Raw genomic sequence first — 26,078 nt, 5'->3', positions numbered from 1 at the left:
TAGCAGTGAAGCATGAAGCAGTATTTTCCATCTACTGACATATCAAAAGGTAGCTTATCGGATCATCTTAGTTTGCCATTTTCCCTGCGTCACGGGTACATTCTTTGGTCAACTTGTCCCTATTCCTTTGGGGAGGGGGCCTTTCTCGTTACACCTCGTATCCTCGCAACCGCCTATTACAACAGCCAGCATACATTTGCAATGGCATTTCAAAGGATGTTCCCTGCAATAGCAGAAGAACAGGCAGCATTGCACCCACAGAACACCACAAGAAATAATTCTGTAGATGGCACAATGGTTCCAGCATAAAAATGCTGAGTTGACAGAAATGTAATTGACTTACATTCCTTAGCATCTGTTCAATGAACCAAATCTTCAACTTCATTTACACTAGCATTGAGGCTGGGTATTTTTTTTTTGGAAGGACTAACACCAGATAGTTTCTACCTCATTCCAACACAACACTGGTATCATCTATCTATACCATGTACTTCTAGAACTATTACAAAGGAATAGAAGTATGGAAATTAAATGGTTTAATATTCCTTTTTAACTTACTGAATTACAAAAGAGGAAGTACTACAGTAACACCTCAACATCCTTCTTGCTAAGGTGCACTAGAGCTGGTCAGTGACTTGAATGCAAGACTGGAAAAATCTTACACTCTCTTTTCTGAACTGAATGGTAGGCAACACATACATAAAATCTTTTGCTATTATAATGTACGACATGTAGTCTTCCTAGTTCAGCAGCTTCTGCAGTTGGTGGCAGCTGTTGTAGCTATGAGTTACCATGAAGGTTAACATCTTGAGGGTAGCCTATGTCTTGGGAGTCTACATCCTGGCTTTCTTCTTTCAGCGCTGCAAATGACACAAACTTATGGAAACATTCTTAATCTGCATAATCAGAACAGAAAATGAATATGAACAGATTTACTCATAAAAATTCTCTCTCTCCTGATTCTGTACTTCCAGACCTCCTCTGAGAACAGCCTCTCCTGCAGTGTTTTGCTATTTCTGGACCCGTTCCAGGACAGAAAGCAGAAGAGCACCAACATTGCTCTAGGTTTAGCAGAGATAAAAAGAAAAAGAAAAAAATGAAAAACTGAACAGACAACATAAATTGTACCTGAAACCATTTTGCTAGGGGTTATTTAACCTAAATCAGTTTATCCACCTCCTCCTCCATTTAGATATAATGTTTATTTTGCACAGAAATTAATAGGGATGATAAGTGATGGCTTTTTATAAAACTTTTATGACTGAACCAGCATATCAAATTTGCACAGCCCAGAGCTAGTATTATAAGCTCAGCTTTAGCAAACATGTCTGCAGAGTGAGATGACTTATTGAGCCTATGCTAAATCCAGCAGGCTCCAACGGCCATAGTGAGAGCTACATGAATGGCCAGATAAGTGGTGCACTGGCTCTGGATAGCTGGTTGCCAACAGTCACTTTTTTTGCAGAATAAAAGGAACAAGGCCAGAGGAAGGGCCAGAGGGAGCAGGAGGGAAGGCAGCAGGAGAAATGGGATGGAGCTGGATGCCAAGGTAAACCCACTGGTCAGTATACTTACTGCTCCCAAAGAGCTGAAGAGGATGACATCCCAGACACTTTCCTTCCCATAGGGATGGTTATTCTTGTTGTTCTACTGCTAGATACCCTCTGGCTCTTTCCTTTTTTCCCTGGCATTGAGACCCACATGTTCTGAGTCTGTTGGCTGGGACAATAATGCAATCCCGTCCATATCCACTCAGGCTTAGGAAAGGATGAAAGAGTAAAGAGATATTGCCAGACTGGAAATCTTGCCCCAAGACTGTACCACACTCCTTGGTACAATCTCACCACAGCCTGGTTCTTCCCACATCGGGCCACCATGACAGATTAAGTGTGGAGCTGCTGCAACTAGATGGCAAGTCCTGTGTTCTCCCGCAGTATTGTGCAGCTCAACTTTATATCAAGTGATTTGTCAGTATTTTCCTGTTAGCATTTGGCTTTTCTCTTGGCTTTGCTCCTCACTGCTGTTAGCTGTCCTGACAAATGAAAGTCATTCTGAAACTATGTGGCTTTGTAATTATTATCTTTGGTAAATGTTTTGAAAGCTGTGGAGTTGCTGTTTGCTCCCTCACACACTGGAAATGCCTGCCAGAAGTTCAATTTAACTGTCAACACCTCTGCTCGAGAACTTAAATATTTTGGTGTCTGTCTTTATAGTTACGTATATTAGCGTGCTCTGCTTTCTGTAGGACAGACAACTGGTTGCTAGTAAGAATGTATTCTTGTTAAGTCATGTTCCTTTTTTTTAAGTCTGATGTTGAGCTAGTTTTCATCTCTCTGTGCTGAAATTCGTGTCAGAAATAGGTTTTCTGAGTTCACTGCGGGCTATAGTCCTTTAGTTCTTTTTTGAAAAAAAGACAGATCCTGGATAACCCCGTGACTGACACTGCTATTAGCTTTTTGAAGTGGAACAGTGAAGTCTGGAACAACTTCTAATAGGTCCCTCTCAACTCCATCAGCGTCTTCATAAACAGTTGCAGACATGCTCAGGGGGAGTGCTTGCGAGCACTAAGTTAGACACCTCTTGAACCAGCTGAAGAAACAACCTGAGAGAGGAAGTTTAATGGATGTATGCAGCTTGTGTCAAATGAATCGATCATTGTGTTTCATGGCAATATATAGCAAAGAATGAATTCTGTTCTGTGGAGCTCAGCCAGACAATATTCTGCAATAGGAAACTGGTACCTTGGGCACTTTCAATATCCCCCTAAGGTTCAAATCTTCAAATTGATGCTCTGCTCCCATTGACTTTAGCTGGAATTAGATACCTGTATGGTCTCTAGAATCTGGTCCCAGAAATATTTCTGGACATGCTCATGCAGCTAATCACATTTCATTTCAAATGAGAAATTGAATCTGCATGTTTAGGCTCCAGAAAACTGAACAAATTCTCTCTCTCTTAATTACTTTGCATCTTACTTGTCCCGATAAGGGTTAGGCACATAAATTAATTGTGGTGGGATGTACTTATACCTCATTGGTTTTGGCTTTGTTTTTAAAAGAAGCTAAATGGAATTTAGAGCACACTTATCCTTAAAATACAATGAGGGTTGGGTATAATCCTTATGGAATATCCCAATCCTGTTGACAAGTGACAGTCTTTCACCCTGGCTGGACTTCGCTGAGCCACAGTCTCCTCTCCACAGACATAAGCAGGAGGAGAAATAGCAATGTTAACAGAAACTAGATAGAAAGAATGAGTCCCAAAATCCTACCAGGGATAATGAATGCTTGGACATGATCACAGCTTCTTGGGAGAGAGGACGACACTCTCCTCCAGTTGTTTGGAGGGACAGAACAGAGCTTGTGCAAGGAACAAGCACAAGGTGAAGGAGGTGAGGCCCATGTGCAGGCTGCTCTTTTCCTGCTGGGCAGCGTTATTCAGAGTGCGACTTAGAGGGCGACACTCTCAGACGTGGATACCAAAGGAATGGCTCTGAGCCCTACATTAAAAATAATAATAAGGTTATTGAAGCACTGAGGTGTACTTTTTTGAGGAAGACCAAGTGCCTAGCCTGGAGTTTGTGCAAATTAAGGTCTCTGTTTCATACTGTGATATATAAGGAGCGCAGAGGAATGCATTGCACTCCCCTGAAATATATAGCATTTCATCTGTATTAATCTAGTTGTCTCCCTTCTATATCAGTTCGAGATGTTTCTGTGGATGCTACCAGCAAATTCATTAATAAATGCCAGAGAAAATAACTGTGTCTGCTGACTCTCTCTGTTGAATGATGAGCTATTAATTAGCCCATTTTTTTCATGTCTCACCACCTAATCTGTTACATTACATCCTTCTACATCTTCCAATAAAATAAATCCGCTTGTTTTTTAATTTGGGCTTTTGTCATTGGAGCAACTGTGTTTGCATGCTTCCTTGGGGTGTTCATGTGTGTGTTTGTGTCAGGAAGCAAAATATTAATAATATCTCAGAAGCAAAAAAATGTCTACAACATGGAAGATAAATAATCTTTGCAGAACAGAGCACAGTGAAGCATAAATAGGGCAGGCTGCATGGCAGTAAGTACAAGCAGCTGGTCAGAGCAGATTCACAGACAGAGTGGAGCTATATGGGGATAAGAGATTCATTTAGCTTTAGAAAGTGCCTCTTGTGCCAAAATAGCCCAAATGATATGGTTTCCCTAATCACTGTAGATAAAACTCATGCCAGGGCTGAGAGCCTTGTTGTGCAGCACCTTTAACTCACCTATATTAAATTGCGCTCCTATCAAAGCTCAGGGGAATCTGGCTTCCAATACTGCCTTTGTGCAGTCCCTCTGTGTCAGTATAGATTCCACCTCACCACCACTTATGTGCAGTGGTGATGCCAAAAAAAGTGAAGAACTGAAGCCTTCAGCTAGGTACTAAAACTGTGAGTTGTTGGACAATGGGAAAATAATCCCACAATCTGAAAGTACGATTAGAATATGCTTGTGAATGTGCTTGGAACTGGATTCATTAGAGAGCAGATGAAGGTGAGTTTTATAAACTTCAGGCAACACTGCCACCATGGAAGAGCGTATAGCAGCACTTGCAGAAGGAAATTAAGAATATAAGCATTTGCCTTGCTGAAACAGAACAAAGCTGGATCTGGGAAACAAAGGAATTCAGTGGCCATTACAAGGAGAATTACAAGAATAGTATTGCCAAAAAGGGAGCATCTGGAGAATGCAGCAAAAATATTCTTGATATGATGAAAACTGTTCTGGGAAGTGGTGTAATTATTGCTATTAAGAAAAATGGCAGAAAATATACACAAAAACTAGCAGAAGGGACAACTAGTGTGTAGTGTTGTCAGCATCTAGTTACAAAGACAGTGACCAGGGTGAGCTCCCTGGGAAGGCTATCCAAAGCTTATGAAAGGCTTTCTGAATCTTCTAAATGCTGTGTAGGTGGTACTGAAGGAGAAATTGGTGGGAACTATTCTGAGTAAAGAAGGTGGTTCTTGTGACTACATCGAGACCACCATTTTCTATCTCCCATCTGTCATCTGACTTTCTTCATGGCCCTGGGCAGCACACTGAGGTGCCAGCACTGCACAAAGCCTCAACATCACTTCCCAGTTTCCACCAGAGACAAGTAAAGCCTGAAATGCTGTGGTCTCAGCACAGGTATGATATGAAGTGACTGAGCCAGCTCACAAAGAGGCTTCCTGAGTGAGATATGCCTTAAGGACACTGCTGCCCTGTGTGCCTTTGCAGCCTCCTCATGCCTCATCACAGCTAGCTGCAGTCCTGCCCACAGGCATCAGTAGTCTTTGCGGGGGAAGAGGTGGAGAGAAGTGACTTTAGGTCCATAACATGATGAAAGTGGTTTAGATTTGTTTGTAGGAAAAAATTTTGTACAGCATTTGAAATAATGCTATTCATTTTCTTAGGAATAAGACAAATTTCAATAAATTCCAGTTCAAAATGTAACTTAATGTTCTTCAATATATTTCACTATGTTGAATTTGTATTGGCATAAAAACACAAGGAAATACAAACTTTCTCTACAAATTTAAGCAGATAGTTGTCTCATAGCAAGAAGAGCAAATGCCAGCTTGCGGTTGTCCCTTCAGTCCCCTGAGATGTGGCTTCATGTGCCAGCCTTACTTGTGCAATGGTGCAGTACACGCTACTGGAGCTAACACTGCTGACCGATTTACAGCTTGTACTCACAGTTGAGAGGCATAGGATATGAAGAACAAGTGCAAAGTGTTCCTGTAGCACTCAGGCCATGCAGCAAGGTGCCTCTGAACACATGGTCAGCTTTGTTGTATAGACAGGAGTAGTGTACTGTAATTGGGTACATAGCGAAGGAGAGATGCTACCTGCTCTCTCCCAGCAAATGATCTGTACCCATATTTACATATAAGGTAGAAAGACCTCAATATACAGAAGGATATTCTCAAAAGCAAGAGTCACTAAGGTTTGTACTTCAGCAGTACTTGTACATTTTTCAGTTTTACCCATTGTGAGCATGCTTGCATGTATTTGGGGGAGAAAGGAAGAAATAGAAGAAAAAGATAGAAGGAAGAGAGAAAGAGGGAGAGAGGGCCAGTTTCTTGCTCATGCACGATCCGTGTAGTGAGAGACCTACATGCTAAATTATTTTGAATGTTTTATCTATCTTTAATCACTGTTGTTAAGCTGGTATTTCCTGATCAGTGAATAAAAAATAGTGAGGCTACTTTAAACTTGAAAAAATCCTTGGTTAAATGCACTAGAAGAAAGCTCACAAGCCTACGATGTGAATGCCCACACCCCAACCAGGAATGCTTAGGAAGTGTTGTCTTTGCGACTTTCAGCTGCCATCTAGTCTGCTTTTCTCAGCATAACTCTTGCTGAGAGCCTTTATACTTGCACAGTTCTTTAATATACTCAACTGAAAGGCATCGGAGAAGTGCCAAATGTCAGTGTCATTCTTGTTGGTGAGTGTAACTGTGGAAGATCCCTTTCTCAACTCGTGCCGCTGCAATGTGCCTTCGTTTTTCACACACATATGCACTACCCTGACTTCTTGACTCTCCAGGGGAGAAAGATGCTGAAATGCCTTGTTCCAGATGCGTGGTTCTGCACAGCATATTTAACAATGCTCATTCACAAACAGATTTGTGCTGTCACCTTTCAGACACCGAGCAACATGAGAGAGGAATGTGTCAGGGAGTGAAAGTTTTCAGTGCTATGGAAGGAGTTTTGCCTCCAAACTCCAGTACCTGTAGTCTAGGTAGAGTGGCTAGAGTCAGCATAATGTGTAATGAAAAGGTATGGATTTGGTTTTTGAGGAGATTTCCCTTATCACATGAGCCAAAGAAGATACAACTAGTCCCTGGAGCTTGCAGCCGTCAGAAAGAGAGCGCGTTCTTCCCTGCCCCTCTTCCTGGGCCTTGGGGATTGCACAGCAATTGGACTCCTTGTTCTTTTACAGGTCAGCTGATATAACAGGACACAGCAGCAGGTCTGGGAGCACCCACTCACCTTGCTGCCCTGCAGTGACATGTTCAGAGCTACCATGTTTGCCAGTGGTAGTCTCACCGCTACGCTGGGAAGATACTTAAGCTTGAGTGCTCATCAGCAGGCTGTCCTGAACACAAGGAGCCATCCTTCTTCATTTCTTCTCTCTTTCCAACTTAATCAAAGAATACAAATCTTAGAGTCTCTCTAGAATTTTCTTTCATTTTGTTTTCATATCATAGAAGACAACTTGTAGTGAACAGTATGGGGATGTAAGGTCAAATGATACCAAGGCCAAGGAATGACCAGCCAGCACTGTAAATCAAGTTTATATGCCAGATCCCAAATGTAATTTAACATTCTTACCTCATAATCCCAAATTTAAATTTTGCTTTCAGTTAACCTCAGCAGCGTGGCAACAAGGATATTACCTCAAGGAAGCATAGTAACAAATATTCAGTTTAGGTGGTGAAAGGACTAAGTCTGAAATCTCAGCTGAAGACAAACAAATCCTCAATACCTTGAGGCCTCATGCCAGCTAGCTATGTGAACAAATGTTCCTGAATATCGATATTTCTGTCTAAGTTCAGTAGAAGGTCTAGGGCCATAGATCCCAAATACACTCTTGGTTTTCCATGTATGAATTCACAGAAATTGTCATGTGCCAAATAGTTCACAACCATTCTTCACAATGTTCATGATCAAATCTTGGCCAACTTATTAGCAACACTCATTTCAACCCAGTGGAGAGTCCCAGTTTCAAGTCCAATAACTAAATGGATGAAACTCCAAATCTGAGAATGGAAAATAAGTATATAATATTTGGAATTTCTTGGCAGTAAGGTACACACAAAGTAGCATGAAATACAGCTTTGCCTGAAAAGTCCAATTGCTATCTCAGGTAATCATTTGCCTTCAAACAGATGAGCAGGAGGGAGAATTGCCAAGCTGATGAATTGTATGACAGTAGCTGTAATTGCTGTCTCGACTCTAGCCTTGACACAATCTCCTCGCTTTTCTGCTCCTTGTGACAATGACACCATGGCAGCTTGTCTCTTGACTAAACAGATCCATCAGTCTGGTCATGTTTGAATATATTAATGCATTTTGAGAGATAGCTAATCCATCCCAGACTGAAACTGTGATTCCACCCAAAAGGTTAACGCACTGCTTTTACATTGTGCAGTGAAGAAGTTGAACTTGTGTGTTATCACTCATAGTTTAAACACAATAACACCTCACAAATACATACTGTCTTTCAGACGGGAACTTAAAATATTTTTCCAGTCACCAGTTTAATCCCACAATGCACCAGCCACGTCAGCTGGCAGATACCATTTTACTCTTTTTAGGCAGGTAAACTGAGGTAGAAAAACCTCAAACACAGATGTGTAATGTGGTTATTTTCAAAGATGTCAACTCCTTACAGCTGCCATTGTTTTAGGACTGCTACATACCTCTGAACTTCAGATAACATTTATTGAAATAAATAATGAAGTGAATAATGAAGTGAACTAAACATGAATAAAGAAGACAGTGTATGAGTGCATTATTCTGTCCTTTTTCTGATCCTTTAGGCCTCATAACCTGTTTTATGCATGCAAGGAAGATGAATGGAAGGCCAGGGGTTGGGGTTTATTTTGTCAGAAGGAATGGTTTGTGTTCCCTAACAAAGACACCTAATTTTTAGTGAAAACTGAAAAGAGGAAGAGAATTCCATACTATCGGTATTATATATCCCCTTGCTTGTGCACACTGGCCTGTCTCCAAAGAAGAGCGTGTGGAAACCATATGACTACTATTGAATATGTGCCTAAATCAAATTTGCAGTGTTTCTGCTTGCCAAGCACAAGCCTCCAATGGGGTTAGATACCATATGTTACGTAGAAAAACAGGTTGCTATTTTATTACCTACCTTTCCAGGTGCAGGATGATCTTGCCAAACTAAGTGTCATCCAATTGTAAAGAAACTGCAGAACCTTCTGCTTTATTTTGGGTCCCAGAGCCCATCCGAATACCCACAGAATGGCTGACAAAAACACCCACTTACCTCTTCAAAAAACAGTTTCTATTAGCAGTAAGGGAAATTAAGATGACAAGACATGAGGTCTTTCTCCCATTTGAATTTGGGAAAAAAACACATTTAACAGGAGAAATTTTTACAGAAGGCATCAGGAAGCAACATATACCCAGCATTTCAAGGCATCATTCCCTTTGCAACAGCACTAAAAAATTCAAAATATGTTTTTGTTCCTTGTTGGCACATAATCAAATCTTTTAGAGCGGAGTCTGGGCTGTAGATTGAGTATGTGCTCTGCTGTTCATGACTCCAGGCACAATGGAAGAGCCTGGTCCATCTGCCAGGTTCAAAGAGAAGGGACTTGAATATGGTTTTGCATTTTTGTCTGGAATGGATAGCTGCTGGATAGCTATCATTTTATTTAGAAATACAGACTCTAACGTAATGTTAAGAATGGCTCTCATGAACCAGAGCAAACTCCCACCCAGCCCAGTAGCTTGACTCTCAGAGAGCAAACTTCCATAGCAGGCAGCTTGCTACTCATGAACTTACAGACAGAAAATAATTTGCATTTAAAGGATCTTGGCGGACAACTCTTCAATTCATTTACCCTGTCTCTCTATGAACCAAGGTGGGGTTTTGCCATTCACAGCATCCTGCAGCAGAAAGTTTCCACAGTTTTCAGACTTGCGTAAGGAAATGCTTTCTTCTCTTTGCTTTGAATCTTCCATCTTAATTTCTTGTACAATGTTTATCCTTACACTTCACCATCTCCATCACCTCTATCTGAATCTTTCCCAGCTTTACTCTAACCTTTTAGAGAGGAGGGGCTTAAAACAACACAAAATATTCATGACAAATATACTCTGGAGATTTAGATCGCGACCACACATGGACTGCTTTTTTCTCCTTAAGCATCACTTTGTATTTACTTACAATGGATCTCATCCATTGTCACGGGGCAGATTTGTACTTTTTGTGGTACATGAAAGAGTGTGAAATTTCTGAGCAGGCTCACAGCATCACCTAGCATTTTAAGTACATTAAGAAAACTGGGTGGGTGGATCTCAGACCTCCAGGAATGCTGGATTTCCTGCAAAACCATGAATGTTGGTACTGAGTTTGTATAGGAAGATAGATGTGAGATGTTGTCTCATGTCCAGTCACTGCTGTCATTTCTCACCACAATGACTGTTTTGCCTTCATTGCAGCTTATGTAAAAGAATACAGGGAGACACCAAGTAATTAATCCAAAGAGTTGAGAGCAGATGAGCTGTCTGAAAAAGGGTCACAGTAATGACAGAGAACAACACTGTCTATTCTAGTTAAAGGAAAAGAGGAATCCAGGCAGACAGACTAATGGAAAATGCATACGTCAGGGTCCAATGGAAAGCAAGAAGGGAAAATGTCCAGCCTATAAGCAATCCTGGAAAAAGTGGAGCACTGCAAAACAAATCATGTTGTATTCCAGCACTATGATTATCCTGCAGTAATGGGTATCTAGCCTAGGTCTTCTCACAACGTATCTGCTGTATAACTGTACCAGCTCTGAAGATACTCTAGGAGAACACAGTGTAGAAGAAAATTATGGACCAAATGATTTTACCTCTTCTACTGGGTGCACTTATAGCTACTTATAGGCTAATGGAGCAAGCCAGAGCTAGGTGGGTGGGAAGCACCCTGAAATCCCTTGCTGAAAAACAGTAATAGACTGCTAGTATGCATCTTTGCAATGAGAATTAAAATATATATAAAGCAGAGTCAGCAGAGCCCTGGAAAACTGTGACCGTTTATCAGCTGTATTCAAGGAACACTTTTTAAGGTCAGTGTGTGAAGATATGAAACCAAAGAAGATAAACCTGTTGAGTGCAGGACAGGCACTGAAAATCATAGACCTGATTGCCATATGACACTGTGTTAATGTGAAAGAGAGAGAATCCTGCTGAGCTTTCTCTGGGATGCTAACAGAAGGTCAAAGCACAGTTCATCAGTTGGGACCAAGTCTTCCCAGAGAAGACAAACAACTTCCTCTTTCTATTGTTTCCTCCCTTATTATGGGATGTGCAATCCTCTCATTTACTGCCTGCTAAATGGTATATGAAAAACGCAGATCATTTTTCCACAAGCTCCCAGAATCTCTTACAGGAACAATGTCTGTAGGTTGCCCTGAAAGTAATGCCTCCTATTTTTTCCACAGAAACTACAACAGATACAAAGAGAACAATAATAATATTTGGCAGAGCAAATTCTCAGCTACAAAATACTATTTTTCAACATTGTCACTACCATTGGCTATGCATTTTTGCCAGTGATGATCAAGAGCCACCCACAGCCTCACTGTCCTCACATATGCTACTTCGTCCCCAGAAACATCAGCAAGCATCTATGAATGCCAATGGATGCCATTGTTTCCACATGGAGGAATCCAGTTCCACACCTCTGCTCCATATGCACTTCCATGTCAGGTGCCATTTTGTCAGACTGCCCCTCTGCTGCCACCTGTCACATGGCAACAGAATGGAAAGGAATACTGGTGGGAAGATTCAGCCTCTCCTGCCGTACCACCCACATCCACCTCGACGGCACAGGCCAACACCACAGAATGAAAATGGGAGGCATTACTTTTGGAGCAGCCTTTGTATTTCTGCTGTTCCCTGCTATGTACTTCAGCCACTCTCAGGGACTTTGTTTCAGTACCAATACCCATTTCAGTGACAATTGCATGTGTAAAGACAGATTTAACATCAAGGAAAAGGCAAGTGGAAATTAGTTACCAATTCTAATACCATGCTGTCAGCATTTGTTTTCTCTGGATTTAAATCAGGTTAGGTTAAAAAAAAAACAAAACAAAACAAAAAAAAAACCTTAAATGCTATAATCTTTAGTTTTAAAAAACAGTCTTCCTTTGGGCACTGTCAGAGCAATGGAAACAACTACAGAAAATACAGAGGAATCAGGTATCACTTGTAAGAAAGTAACTAGGGATGTAGTATTCCATTACACGGGATGCATTTGTACCATTTTAGCTTGCACAGATGGAAATATAGTTCAATGTTTCAACATCATTTGACTTTCACATGTTAAAATATTGATAAGTGCTGCACAGGATAATGCCCCTATGGTTTCAAGTAGTAACTGGAGCATGATGTTTATTGAAGTGAAATACAGCAAAGCCTTTAACAAGTATTTAAAATTCTGGGAATCATTCTCAACACTGTCATATATTATTTCTTTATTTTTCTCTTGCTAATCTTTGTTGATGTCTTCCAGTTTGTAAGCATTAAAATAGAGTTTATCTCCCAATCAGCTCAATGGTTCCGTGTTACAAGAAACTCAGTAGGCAAAAATACAAATATTTCCTATTTGACAACCAAAATGCTGCAGTCATCAGTCATACATGAAATAGCAAACCTCAGGAAAGAAAACCAGTGCTACATAAAATAGGCATAAATGGGCCATAGACTCCCTGTTCTAAATATTTATGGACCTTTGTGTTGCAGCAAGAACATCTGAAAGCCACAGAACACATGATTATCTAGATTGTTTAACAAGGTCTAACTTGTATTATGTCAGACTCTCAGTTCTAAAATGTACAATATTTCCTACACTGCTTAATATTTCTAGGACTAAATTAACCCCACCAGAAGCCAATGGAGGGCAGACAAGTTGTCACTTCAATATATTAGAAGGAAATACGGGCTATGGAGCATTTTCTGAATGTGCATATCACCTCCATCCATTTAGAATTCAGCTATCCAGTCTGCAGCATCAAATTTAGCGCAGATATGCTTTGGTCCCCTATGAAAAACAGGCTCCATTTTATGCTTCCCACTGGTGCAGGCATGGAAAAAAGAAAGGGGGAAGATGGTTCACCAGATATCATTCAGGTGAATGGACAGAAAAATACTTGAAGTTATCTGAATATAATGTGGAGGAAAGATGCTGAAAAGTTTTCGAGCACTTGAGCATCAGGGTACACATCTCCACAAGGGATTTAGGAACAGAACACTCAAATGGGTGATTCTTAAGGAATGTTTAAATACATCTTCTCTGGAGTGAGACTCCCAGCTGAACACTGTGTAGGCCAGATGCACACAGGAAGCCAGAGTCATCCCCAAGTAGATACTCAACACCAAGAGTAGGGTTTCCAATTTATATGCGAAAGGGCACAGCAAAACCACTATTTACATAACCTCACTGTAGTTTTGAACACCAAGGAGCATCCTTAGACTGTAAATAGAATACTGTTTTCCTCTTTTCAAATCAAAATAAATAAGATAAATAAATCCTACTGATTCCATTGTGCTTTATCTGATTGTGGGAATCTCAGCTTAGACTGAATATTGCTTAAGGAGTTCTTAAGATCTCAATATCTCAATAGTCCTGCTCAGAATACTGTTTAAATTAAAAGCATGTTTCCTTGTTTCATAATTTATACAGATATTTTAGCACATAAATCATCATAATAAGAGTGATCAGTGTCAGTGTAAATTATTATTTTGTAGAACAGTCAGTCTCCTATCCTTCTATCCACTTTAGCGCCTGATAATTAGAACTAGTGAAAAATGTTATAATTTGTCAATTTCAAAACTGGTTTCTCAAATTTGCAAAGAATGTTGGAACATTTCATTCCTAAGTTGTTGAAACATTTCCCTTTGGTTTTAATATTTCAGATTAATAGAGTAGAAAATTTGAAATTATTACGTCAAAAGAAAGCCATAACAGCGTGAAATGCTCCAGTCTTTATGAAATTGAATACTTTGGAATGGAATTACTAAAGTTTCAGAATTTTGCCTTTTTGATGTCAAGAGAGAACAGTTTGAAAAGTGAACATTTCCATAGAATAAAACCCCTCGGTTTTAAAATCTTCTAATTATGCTGTACAATTGGCATTGATTGACTTAAAAGTAGCACTTACGTGTAAGTACAAGAAGTACTGAAAACCATCCTGGAAAAGAAAGAATGATATTACTATGAGTTAGTGATGCAGTGTGATGTTCAGACTACTCATGATGCTTCACAGTATCATGCTGAGCATTATTTAAAACAACAATAACATATTTTCTTTTCCAGTGGGCTTTTCAGAATCCCTCATGATGTCTTCCCTTAAAAAAAGGAACAATTCCTTTGAATAAAAATAATCTTTTTCAAATTAGAGCTAGCCAACTATCTGAACACAGAGCCCATTGCCATGATTTCTGAATTATTCAGACTCATAATTATAAAATGATACAAATCTTTCTCATGCACCTCGACTCAAGCTGAGACTATGTCTTAGCTGTGCTCTCTTTCCAGAAACTGTGCTTGCATCTCAGGCACAGAGGACCCATATGATCATATGTTATCATGCCCCAAAATAGCTTTCTCATGTGCAGAGAGGCATTTAACCAGAGATATCATGTAACATCAACAGCCATCTGTTCAACCTATGAGACACAGGTATCTGAGAGCAACACGCAGGTTAAATGCACGCAGCTAGTGTATGCTGCGTTAGGGCACTGTATCATAGTGCATTAACGTATCTTGCAAGTGGAAGTGGAAGTGACTATTGGATTAAAAAATGAATGATCACAATCACAGCAGTGATGTGGATGTTGCACTGGCAAAGCGGAACGTACTACAAATGTGTCACAACAGTTTTCAACACTCCTGCTAAATATGTTTAAATATATTGTTCTGTTTATGTGACGATGTTGTTCAAACGTGCCAAGAGAATCTCTGTGGACTTTCAAACTCAGACCACCAGCAGTAAGAGAAAGGCAGGCGTCAGGCGCCTACCAGGGTGACCAGCTAGGCTGAAGTCTCTTGGGAGCCAAAAGCTGTCACAGCTGCTTCCCACAGGTGTGGCTAGCATCATTGTGCTGAATCAGAAACAGCAACACTTAAAGATGGAGTGACACCCAGAGATCTCAGAGAGATGAATGTGTCTCTCTGCCAGTTCCCAAAGGCTCTGCTGATCAACACCTTGCACCATACCACTCCTCTGCTTGTATGTCATCGAAACCAATTTGGCAAAACAGGCAAAGTGTGTGTGCGTGTGTGTGCGTGTGTGTGTGTGTGCGTAGGGAGTATCACTGGTGTGTGCCTTCAGGGAGTACTACAGATGCCTTGTGATCCTACTCTAAGACTCTATGACTTATAGATTACAGTTCTTTGCATATCCTCTGCAAGGCCTGTATCATGAAAAGGGCAGTACTACACGATGGTGTCAGATAGCAAAGAAATCAAGAGCAGAGAGGAATCCGTATGTTGATGCTCTGATTCTTGGTTAGCGTCATGTCAGATATAATTGTTCCTCTCGAAGCCTGTTTCCTTGTGTGAAGAACATGCTGTTCAGCTTTGACCCTTCAGAGAAAGGTGCGGTGACTTTAGTTCAGCATTGCAGCACTTACGTTGTCGGTTTTCTCCCGCTGAACGGAGTTGCAGACTTCAGGTGCTTACATTCAGCTACGTGGTGAACCCCAGTTCCAAAGGACACATGGCCCAGAAGCTGGGAGATGGAGCAGAATTCTGTCTGAGCCAGTCTGACAGAATTAAGAACGGAGAAGGTAAGGAAGCTCAGAAATGCTACCTAAAATCCTATCTCCAGAAGAAATCATTAAAGGAATTAGGACTTAGGTAAGTCACTGCCCTAGTGGGATGAGTACAGCCAATGATCTCATTCAGAAATACTCTCTTTAAGTCAGGCCTCTGTCACATGGTAGTAAAAGAGTTTGTACAGTTAACTGTGGCTATACCCTGCCTGGTTTGCAGTAAGAAGCAATACCCAAGTGTCTCATGTACCAACAGACCATGGAGGTGACAGCATTTTCAAGAGGCTGAGACAGTGCCACCTGAGTGAGGTTCTGCAGGTGGACTCTGGAAAGAGGCATTAGACTTGAGGTGTCCACTAGACCCAGTGCTGCCTGGTGTCCTCAGCACAGAGGCGAGGTGTGCTATACAGTGAGCATCTGCAATGGTGACATTGCGGAGGTTTTACCAGAAGGTTCACAGGGACCTAAGAGACTGAGACTGAACTGCAGTTATGAAGCTCTGTGTGGATCCGACCCAGGCAATCTACAGGTGGAAATGGTAAGTATTGCTCTATCTGTTTATCCTAGTATACAACACTTTAAGGAGCTGTTTGTGTAAGCCACGTGTATTTCATTGGATAAAATCACTAGATGGTGTCATTATTTCAAATCAGCAGTCATTTGGAAATAAACAGACAATCATATGAGATGATACCTCGGGGGAAACGCTACTGCTATGAAAACAAAGTACTTAACAGAAAGAATTGACAACATACACACCAAGCTATACTAGTACTGCTTATGCAGTATGGCACACCTCCCTCCGGGACTTAGGGCAGGATTTGGATGGGGTTTGATAAGGAAGAAAGGGAAAGTTTTGGGAACAGCTGCCTTTAAATATGATACTGATGATAAATGGGATATAAAACTTTGTTTTTCTGCAAATAATTTTTTTTCTACTATATATTATTAGAATCTCTTGGCTTGGAAAAAAAAGAATAAAATAAAAGGTACCCAGCCTTCCCTGCACAAAATCACCTTACCTCTAGAGCTGGATTCTGCGAAGAGGACGGAGCACGGAGCACAGCTCCAGTGAAGAAAAAGGAGCTCACAAAGAACGGTAAGGCGAGCTCCGTGTGCTGCTGGCGACATCAGCCAGGCTGCTCCTGTTTATCTGCATCTCCCATTGTTTGCCACGGACTTTACTCCCGAGCGATGAAAACAGGGCAAAGTTTGTGGGTTGAGGAAGCCGCTGGCAGGTGTGCGAGCAGTAGATGGCAGCACGAACACGCCGAAAGGGCTCTCCCCGCCCGCCCGTTCCGCCTGAGAGAGCTGCAACTCCAAATGGATTCAATATTTGTCTTTCATATTTGGAGAGTGAAAAGTATAGGCGACAATTAGAGGGTAATGCAATATTACAGTGTAAATAAGAGAATGAAATGACTGTGTAACCACGGAACAGTCCCCCGATGTAATTTGTTTGACCTGACCAAACTTCTTTGCAATTGCCAGCTAACCTCTGAGAGAGTAGAGCAGAGGGATCCGACTCCCGGAAGGAACCGGAGGGCTTTCAGAAATACACCTGGGCCTCCCGAGGGAACACTTTCTGTTTTGGATAGGGACGGCCTGTAACACTATTTTTAGGCTGAAAAGTCACAGTAATCTGCAAGTGTAAGAAAGATCTCCCATCCACTGCGGTTTTATTTGTCCTCCATGGAGGATTCTACACTACCACAGACATTTTTGAAATCTATAGCTGTATATTTTGATTCATGCTTTAATTATATATATATATATATATATACACACACACATACATACACAAGTATTCTTTATTTTTTGTTTCAGGGCGCTGGGGTGTGGGCTGCCTCCCCGTGTGCTGCAGTAATTGGATGGAATGCAGCAACCCCAGCAAAGTGCCAACAAGCAAACAGAAAATCTAGGCATCCGGGAGGCAGCTGGGCTTCTTAATTATTGGCAAATATATTTATATATAAATATTTTGCCAAGCGTGATTTGGCTTAAGAGTTCCTGTGAAGTGACCTTTCGCTTTCCTTTGTTTTGTGTCTGTACACATGTCCTAGATAGATACACGGAGAGAGAGGCGGAGACGCGCAGACAGAGATAAATAAACGGATTTCACACAGACCTCCAAAATCCCAAACGATGCTTAAATTAAACGAAGAGGGATGTGAAGCGAGGCATAAGTGCAAGCACAGATTTCAGAACTGTGAAAATATGTCAGCAGAGCATCATTTTTTGGTTCAGACCGATAATCACTCCCTGCTCTCATTATAAGATCAGAAGGGCCATCTGTCCTCTCTGGATAATTTGGAGCTCAGATACAGTGAGCACCCTTGTTAGGAAATGACCCTCCCACTCGGTGTAATCACGAGCACTTGCAGCCCCGGGATCCGCACGCAGCCAGCAGGAACAGATTGGTTCCAGATCAGTATTGATTTGGGCTAGATTCGGGCTTTATTTTGGTGCGAAGGTTTTTATTTTGGAGGCGTCAGGCCGAACAATGCAGCTCGGAAAGCCGCCCCCTAACACGCAGCCCCAGCGCCTGCGGTGAGCTGCTCGGTAACTCGCAGCGAGCGGCTGAGCCATCCGCGGACGTAGCGGAGAGGGGCAGCGCTCGGCGATTCTTCCACGTTTGCTCTCGACCTGCAGATGAAAACAAGTCTCGGGGACTTCGCTAGCGTAGGATCAAGTCATTAGCCGGAGGGAAAACTTTGCTTGGGAGCACCAGCTGCCTTCCTCTCCTGACCCAGATTCAGTGACCAAGTCCTGTGTCCCTCCTTCCACCTCCCCAAAAATTACAGTTTGCAGCCAAGGGGAAAACTTGATCTCAACATGTGCAGGAGCAGAGGGAATGCTCTCTTTTTTTTTTCTTTTTCGGGGAAGGGTCTTTGTGGAACTAATTCATCCGGGATCATTCCTGTGCGGATCAATGCGTATTGTATTGCTAATAGCGGCACAAAGATCGCAGATAGGACGGATAGTTTCAGGACATCGAGACACGGGGAAGTCACAAAGTGGGAGGAATCCGGTTTTAGAGCTAAAAGCTTCGGTGCCTCTAAGGACCCTCTAAAAGAGACGTGGGTTTCCGAGAGGTGGCTTGTTATTACTCCGACGGAGCCGGTTTCCCCCCATGTGTAGGACAATGCCGCTCATCTCTCGCCGTGCGGCGCGGTGCCGCTGGACCCCCCCGCTCCGGGCAGAGCTCCGGTCGTGCTGAGCAGCTCGGGGCTGCAAAGGCGCTGCGCCGCGGGGCGGACAGCGGCACTTCCCAACTCCTGGGCTGCAGCGGGGGGGACGGGAGCTACCCCGGAGGACACGTAAGGCTAAGGGAGAGCAGGGGCTCGGCAGGTCGGGTAGGCAGCCACCCCAGCCCGCTTTGTTTGGGGATTGTCCTTCATCAAACATCTGTGCTAAAAAGCAGCACCAAGCCACCGCCAAAGCGAGCATAGCCCAGGTAATGCTCGCTGCGAATGCTGGCGGGCGTGAGAATGGAGTGCCTCGGGGTGATCAAAATAAAGCCTCGCTTTATGCCAAATAGCTCTCTTTATCCAGCACCCACACCATTTCAAATGCTGCTTTGGGTGGGTTTTTTTGGTTTTTTTTTAAGCCTCCGAATCTGTCTACTCTTTCACCTCCTCCTTTCCATCATTTCCCTCTCTAAGAAAAGCTCTGCTTGTGTGCAACCCAGACGCGCTGTGGCGAAGGGAAGCGCCGTACGCAAAACCTAAGAGGCGAAACATCCCCAGGTGTGTGGGGGCGACGCGGATGGTTATCCCCAGGCGATATGTCAGCACCGGGCGCTGCTTCCGTGTGCTCCGCCGGCAGAGAGCCCCGCCAAGTGCTCCGCGGCCGTCGTAGCGCACGGATCCGCAGCCGGATCCGTTGCAGCGCCGTCAGCCGCCCGCGTCTATCTGGCGGGGAGGATTAGTTATCTCTCTATCTATTGAGAATTAACAAGGGCGAGAGATTATGTGTCAGTGTACGAGCAGCGGCTATGAATATGACACCCGATGTGCATAGGTAGGGTGAGCCCCGGCAGCCACTCAGCTGAGAGCTCCTCTGTGGGGCTGAGGAGGAGATCACGGCCTTGCACACCTCCGCTTTTCACATCCAAACTCTGCCGAAAATGACGTATGTCACCGCCGTGCCGCGCTGGGAATTGGCAGCTTCCCCCCAGCCCGGCACGCACACACCTTTTGTTCCAGACAAAATAAACCTTTCGGGGGAGCTGGGGAGGCTGCGCTGCCGGCAGCGGAGGGAGCTCGACGGGAAGGAGTCGTGGGTGCTGCGGGGCTGCGGGGCCGGGGCGCGGTGGCGGCGGGGGGGAGCAGCGGCCGTCGGGCCAGGCCTGTACGGGACAGGGGCCGAGATCCCCGGGACAGCGGCGGCAGAGGGAGCCGTGCGGCCGGGGCTGGGCCGGGGCGGGCGCGGCGCGGACTCTGGGCCGTGCGGGGACCTCGTTTTGCAGCAGAACCTCTCCTGATCGCAGACAATGGAGCGGGATGTTTACTGCGGGCGGGAAGACAATTAGCAATTCATCGGGAGAGATGTGTCACCCAAATGTCGCGGGGAAGCTAACATGACATGTGTTTTAATGGCTCCGTGCTAATAAACTCCTCTCGGAGGGCGGCTTTGTGGGGACGTCAAAGATTATTTACGGAATGAGTCAGTTTCCAAACGGGCTCAGGCGCCGTCGGTGGTGGCGGGAGCGAGGCCCGGCGGGGCCAGAGCGTCCCGGCCGGCGGGGAGGCCCGGCTCTGTTCGGCCCGGCCCGGCGTCCCGCCCGCCTCCAGGTGTCGTCCGGGGCGTGCCCGGCCCCGCTCCCCCCCCGCCCGGTGGGCTCTCCCGGCCAGAGCCCGATGCCTCGGAGCTGTGTTCGGTGCGCGGCCCCAGGTGATGTTCCTGGGTTCTGGGAAGCAGAAAGGCCCCAGAGCAGCGCGGCGGCCTCAGCGAGTGCCACGTTGCGTGTTATCGAACAAGACACGCTGCAGTCAAACACAGAAGTAGGCAAACCTAGAGAATCCACTTAGAACAGTTAATGCAGCCTGACTCGCTGGCAAGCACGCAGTGGGGGAAGACGATTTAATTTCCCTCAAATCCATCCGAAGATTTTATGTTCAGATGGTTCTTTGGATGGCAGGAAGAGGCTCTTTAAAGCAATAGAGAAGGGAAATCCTTTCCAGGCTGCGGCCACAGCTCCATGTCCCCGTGCCTCTCTGGCTCGTGTGCTTTGCGATGCCACGAGGGGGGGAAAGTGGAAAACAATATATCCTGTTTGCTAATACATACGTGTGTATAAGGAGAAAGCGCGTTTGAGTGTTTCTGTGATAGAAACATCCACGTTCACGCATATCTGCAGTGAGAGCGATAGCGCACCTCTGTGAGGCAGGCAGAGGGAGCGAGCCAATCCCAAAAGTCTCCTCTCGGGCAAAGCTGCCACTGAACGTAATAGCAGGTTATTTCAAACCTGCGCCGGTACTATTAATCGCCCAGATCAAACGCGTTAATGATAGCGAGAGTGAGCACAGGCGGAGCGGCCTGCCGTCCTCTCAAGGGCAGCGAAGATCCGGCGCTGACACCGGGGCTGAGCGCGACAGCGCTGCGGAACCTGGCGAGAGGGAGGAGGTGGGTAGGGAAGTGGGTGGGGAAGGAGAAAATTGCCGTTGTCAGGGAAAGCTCAACGTAATTTCAGGTGGCCGGCGTCGGAGATGAGTAAATAAGCGGTGGATCCCAGGTGCCGCGCTCAGTCTCCGGGGCTATTGTCTTTGCGGAGCAACGGCGAGGGCAGGCAGTGCCAGTCCGCACGTGCGGGATGACCCGGGGACAAGAGCAGGGCCGGGCTCGGGGCTCCCGGAGCCGCCGCTCCACAGTCCGGGCCTCGACGTGAGTGCCGCAATCCCTCCAGGGAGACGCTGCGGCCGCCGCCCCGGGAAACACAGCGCTCCCGCTGCCTCCCTGCGCAGATAGGGCGAGAAGCGGCGTTCTTTAATAGTATGATTGAAATGTTCGGGGTATGATGCCTCCTCGTTAGTAATATTGGCTTTGCATGCAGAGCACAATCCCATCCCTCTAGACTGCTTAGCCAAAACAGAGCGTAAACTCTGTAATTAGTAACGTGTTCCATCATTAAAGAGCCCTGCTGAGAATTTCTATTTAATAATGGTCTTAAATTAGTTATGATGGTAAATACTCATCTGGAAATTCAACATCTAAAACCATCTACAATCTGGAAATGCTCCAGTGTTGCCGTAATCTCCCGGAGCACAGCAATGCCTATCGCATTCAGCCATCACATTAGAAATTCGCCGTACCGTTTGGTCCACGAATATACAGTGCGGATGTGTTAATTAGGTTAACCCATACACTGTCTGCTTCACAAATATTTAGAAATAAACAATGGGAGCGCCTCTTTAATACCACACAGCCGGGGGAGGGGGGAGGACCTCAGACTCGGGAACTCTTTTGTTTTCAGACGAGGCGGCCTCGGGCCTAAGGGTCCCACAGCGCGCACCCCCGGGAGCACACAGCGGCCCCACCGCACCGCTCTCCTTCCGCCCGTGGGGGATGGGAGAGTGCAGTTTCCAGTGCACTCATTTCTGCTTTGAGGCTGCAGCTTCTTCCCCTGTGCCGTGCCCGCAGCTCGGCTCCGGCACCCTCTGAAGGGGACGGCTTGGGAACAGTCAGACGAGGCGCCTCGCACAGGAGAGACGGCGAAGCAGTGATGTACTGCCTCGTGGTAAGTAACGGTGAATAAAGCTGCCTTCCCCCGGCCCAAAGTGGGACTGAAGTTTCGCAGGCGGATCGTGATTCGGCATAAAGAAGTCCTCCAGGTGCGCTTCTCCCCGGTGGGGATATAAAGGAGAGTTATTTCTGGTGACAATGGAAAATCAGTAACTGAGATACCTGGGGGTACGGTGGGAGGGGAGGAAGGAGCGTTTCTGCCTTTACCTCGGAGTCCGGATGCGCAGCCTCTCCTCCACAACCTTTCATGTTTAATGAATGACTCTGCATTGCAGGTTTTTCCCTCTATGTGCCGGCGAGTTTTAAATCTGCGAGCACCACAAAGAGGCCATGATCCCATCTGCCCGGGATTCCAAATTAAAGTTCAAACGGGCGGCTTACACACTGCTGATCCTGTATCATAGCCTCTCGCGACCCTTCAATTACTATTTAATAGAATTACAGTGTAAAATCCCAATAGTCTTAAAGAATGTTTTATCACAGACCGAAGAGAGAGAAGATCCAGACACCTCCAATGTTACTGAACCACATTACTGACCTATTTAGATATTAAAAGGGAATACTCAGTGTTCTACAAGACATTACAAGAGCTACATTAATCTGGAAATACGCATATGTCTGGGTCTGTGTGTGCCCACAACCACACGCGATGTACACGGGCTCTATGCCTCTGCCGTGCGCACTCACCCCCACCCCCGGGCACCCACGGCCCCTCAGGAGCCCCTCGTGTGGCAGTGCCCTGCAGCACTGTGCTGCTGTTGCCAGGGGTTGCTGGAGAGGCTGCTCCTTTAGGAAAGCAATTTTTCCTCCACTCATTGAAAAATACTCTTTAATTGACCTTATTATTAAATGAACTTCTCCTAATGATGTTTCTATGGGGACAAAAAAGCAAATATTTGCTGGAGAGCTAAACCTCCTCTAATAGCTAGGGCTGGGATTAAAGTCACTCGCGGGCTGCCTTTAGATACTGTAAATGGTGACTTCCAGCACAGTTTTCTTCTCAGCGAAGGGGCATAAGGAGCTGCTCCGGACGCAGCTCTGAGCATTCTGCCCCGGATATTTCCGCAGAGCCTTCATTTATTCATCGCCCTTCTGTCCTGCTCTTCTCTCACAACCCGAGATCCCTCTGATCTGAGAACACCTTTCTTCCAAATGGAAAAGCATAACGTCGAGAACCAAACCGAACAGACGTCTCCCCAGCGGATAGACACACAGACCCCCCCAGACAGACACACAGCCCCCCTAGCAGCATTCAGCTTCAACAGTGCCCCCACGGCAATGTCCAGTTTCTCACTGCTGTGGCAGAGCAAAGCATGCTGCACCACCTCCTCGGTGCTTTTCCTTCCCAACTCCTTCTCTCCCCCCCTCTGCCTCCCGGCCTTTCCATCCCTTGGCCATGCTGCAGCCGGCCGGTTCTGTTCGTCCCCCTACCCCTTTTTATTTTGTTATACACTGGTTACAGAGTTCTGTGTGTCACTGCAGGGCGGCTCAGGGCCACGGACGCATTCTGGGCTCCGCGTGTCTGTGCGCTCCACAAAAAGGCGACGTTTGTCCGTCCTCTTACCGCACGCAGAATTCAGGGCAGCGCGATGTGGAGCTCAATGAGAAACTGCATGAATAAACACGAATAGAAAGTTGTGCTCAGCTAACCGAGGAAATCAGAGCAATACCAGGGCACCAACGTCCGCATTTCTTTTCACGTCGGCTGGGGCAGTAACCTCAGCCGGGCACGCTAAACACGAAGGGCAGCCGGCAGGCAGACTGAGGGCGGCTCTCACTGCCCAGCTCTAGGAGCTGCCCCTGGCCGAGGGCCTCGGCCCCGCAGCTGAGGGTGTGGGTGGCGGAACCGCCTCCCCTAACGGCCCCGCTGCCGTCGGGCCGAGGCCATCTGCCGCCCGTCCCGGGGCCTGCGCCCCCCATATCGATCACACGCGCTTCAGCCTCCGAGTTAATTTCATCTTCATCAAGGGCCGGGCTTGTCGCGGGCAATAAAGTAATGCCGGAGAGCGGCTGTCGATAAGGCTCGGCCGGGCGGAGGGCAGAGGCGGCCCTCCACTTTGGTGAGTCCCGATAGGCCCTATCTTCCCGGGGCAGACGGACTTAGCGGGTGAGGAGGCTTAAACGCGGCTTTCCATGGATTTACACCTCAATCAGCCATTCAGGTTTTCAATGCAAATCCAAAATCAACCCTCACGGGGCCCAGCTCGGAGCCGCGCCCCGGCACCCCGACCCGCGCGGGGCCCTCGCTGCCCCCCTGCCGCCCCCACACGTGTCCGGGACCCACGGGAGTTCCCACTGCGCACAATTGCCTGCAGGCTCCGGCCCCAGCCACTCGGCTGTGCGTTGAGTGTCCGGCAACAGTGGTCTCTTGTTTTCTCCCTATTTTGGGGGGGGAGGGGATGCGGAGAAATGGGGGACCCCTGCTACTAGAGCTCTTCGGGGGAAGCTGGAGCCCCAAAGTGGAGCTGAAGGCGATCTCTGGGCTCCCCCAGATGCCCCCGCAGGACGGGACGAGCTTCTGGGGACACAACCCGCGGAAGGAAAATCCCCGAATGTCAGCGTAAGGCTCAGCCCTGAGGCTGCTGCTGAGGCTCGACACCTTCTGCCTGCAGCTCCGAGACGTGGAAACGGGGGAAGGGGAAGCAAAAGATCCCGAACTTTCACATCTCTGAGACCTCTCAGGTATTAAATCCCGTTAAAAATAAAGCGGGATAAGAAGAGAACTCCTGTCAGTGAGGAGAATAAATATTGTGGCTAAAAAACAACACAACATCAGTGCAAATAGCACTCCAGATGACACCCGGGGATGGCTCGGGGCCGGGATTTTCCCATCTAAGCCCTTTCTGCTGCCGGATGGAGAGCAGAGCAGCCCGGGCCTGGACGCTGGTGCCCGTAAAGGGGGCCCTCACCTCGTCCCGGGACATTTTTCTCCCCTCTAAATGCTGTGAGGGCGAGGGGGAGAACCGAGGCCTTTCTCTCACACCGGCTGCTCACGGAAGCGCCATTGTTTTCCCTTTTTGCAGTAACTCCCGTCCATCCCGGCCTAGCAGAGTCGGGAGTTATTTCCTTACTAACTGCCGCCGGAGCCGCCCGGGGTGGGGGGGCGGTGTCGCTGGGCGAGCTCCGACGGGGCGGGCTGCGCGGGCACTGCCCCTGGGCCGAGCCGGGCTGCGGGACAGGGGGCAATATCGGGGGTAGCCGGAGGAGGACCTCACCCCCCCACCGCAGAGCTCCGAGGTACGGCCCCGCCGCACTCACTGCGAGGACTCCGCGCACACACGCTCAGCGCTTCCTCGGGGGCACGAAAGGTGGAGGGACGTATTTACGTTGCAGCTTATTCCTTGACGTTCTCCATCAGGGGTTTGCTCTGAGCTCTCACACCCCGGGGAGCTCCTCCAGCCGCCTCTCGGGGCAGGGGGACACGTGGGGATGCCCTACGGTTTTCGGTAACCCTGTATTGAGCTGCCCAAAAAGAGGAGGAGGAAGGAAGGGAAGAGGGCTCGGGCAGCACAAAAGTGGATCGAAGTCCGAATTAGTTTGGAAACGGTCAAGAAATTCCGCGGGCACGTTTCTCCCTAAATCCTCGGGAAGTTTCAAAATTGTGTTTTCAAGTAAAAACAGGTTTAGAATTTACCTCTCCTTAATTCACGGCGGAAAAATCTGCCCAGGGCAAAGCAAAAGTTTAGTGGAAAGAAAGAAAGAGAGAAAGAGAGAAAGAGAGAAAGAGAGAAAGAGAGAAAGAGAGAAAGAGAGAAAGAGAGAAAGAGAGAAAGAGAGAAAGAGAGAAAGA

General features: G+C 46.1%; 1 long non-coding RNA gene across 1 annotated transcript in view; it reads right to left on the bottom strand.

The window, feature by feature from the left end:
- LOC110397009 overlaps positions 1-16,813 on the bottom strand; it is a 32,916-nt gene extending 16,103 nt beyond the window's left edge. The window contains exon 1 of the long non-coding RNA XR_002437460.1: positions 16,567-16,813. This is a non-coding gene — a long non-coding RNA (uncharacterized LOC110397009). The remainder of the gene's footprint in view (positions 1-16,566) is intronic.

The sequence above is a fragment of the Numida meleagris genome, chromosome 3 (genome assembly GCF_002078875.1).
Source record: "Numida meleagris isolate 19003 breed g44 Domestic line chromosome 3, NumMel1.0, whole genome shotgun sequence".
Lineage (NCBI taxonomy): Eukaryota > Metazoa > Chordata > Aves > Galliformes > Numididae > Numida > Numida meleagris.
This window is presented reverse-complemented; position numbering and strand designations above follow the sequence as displayed.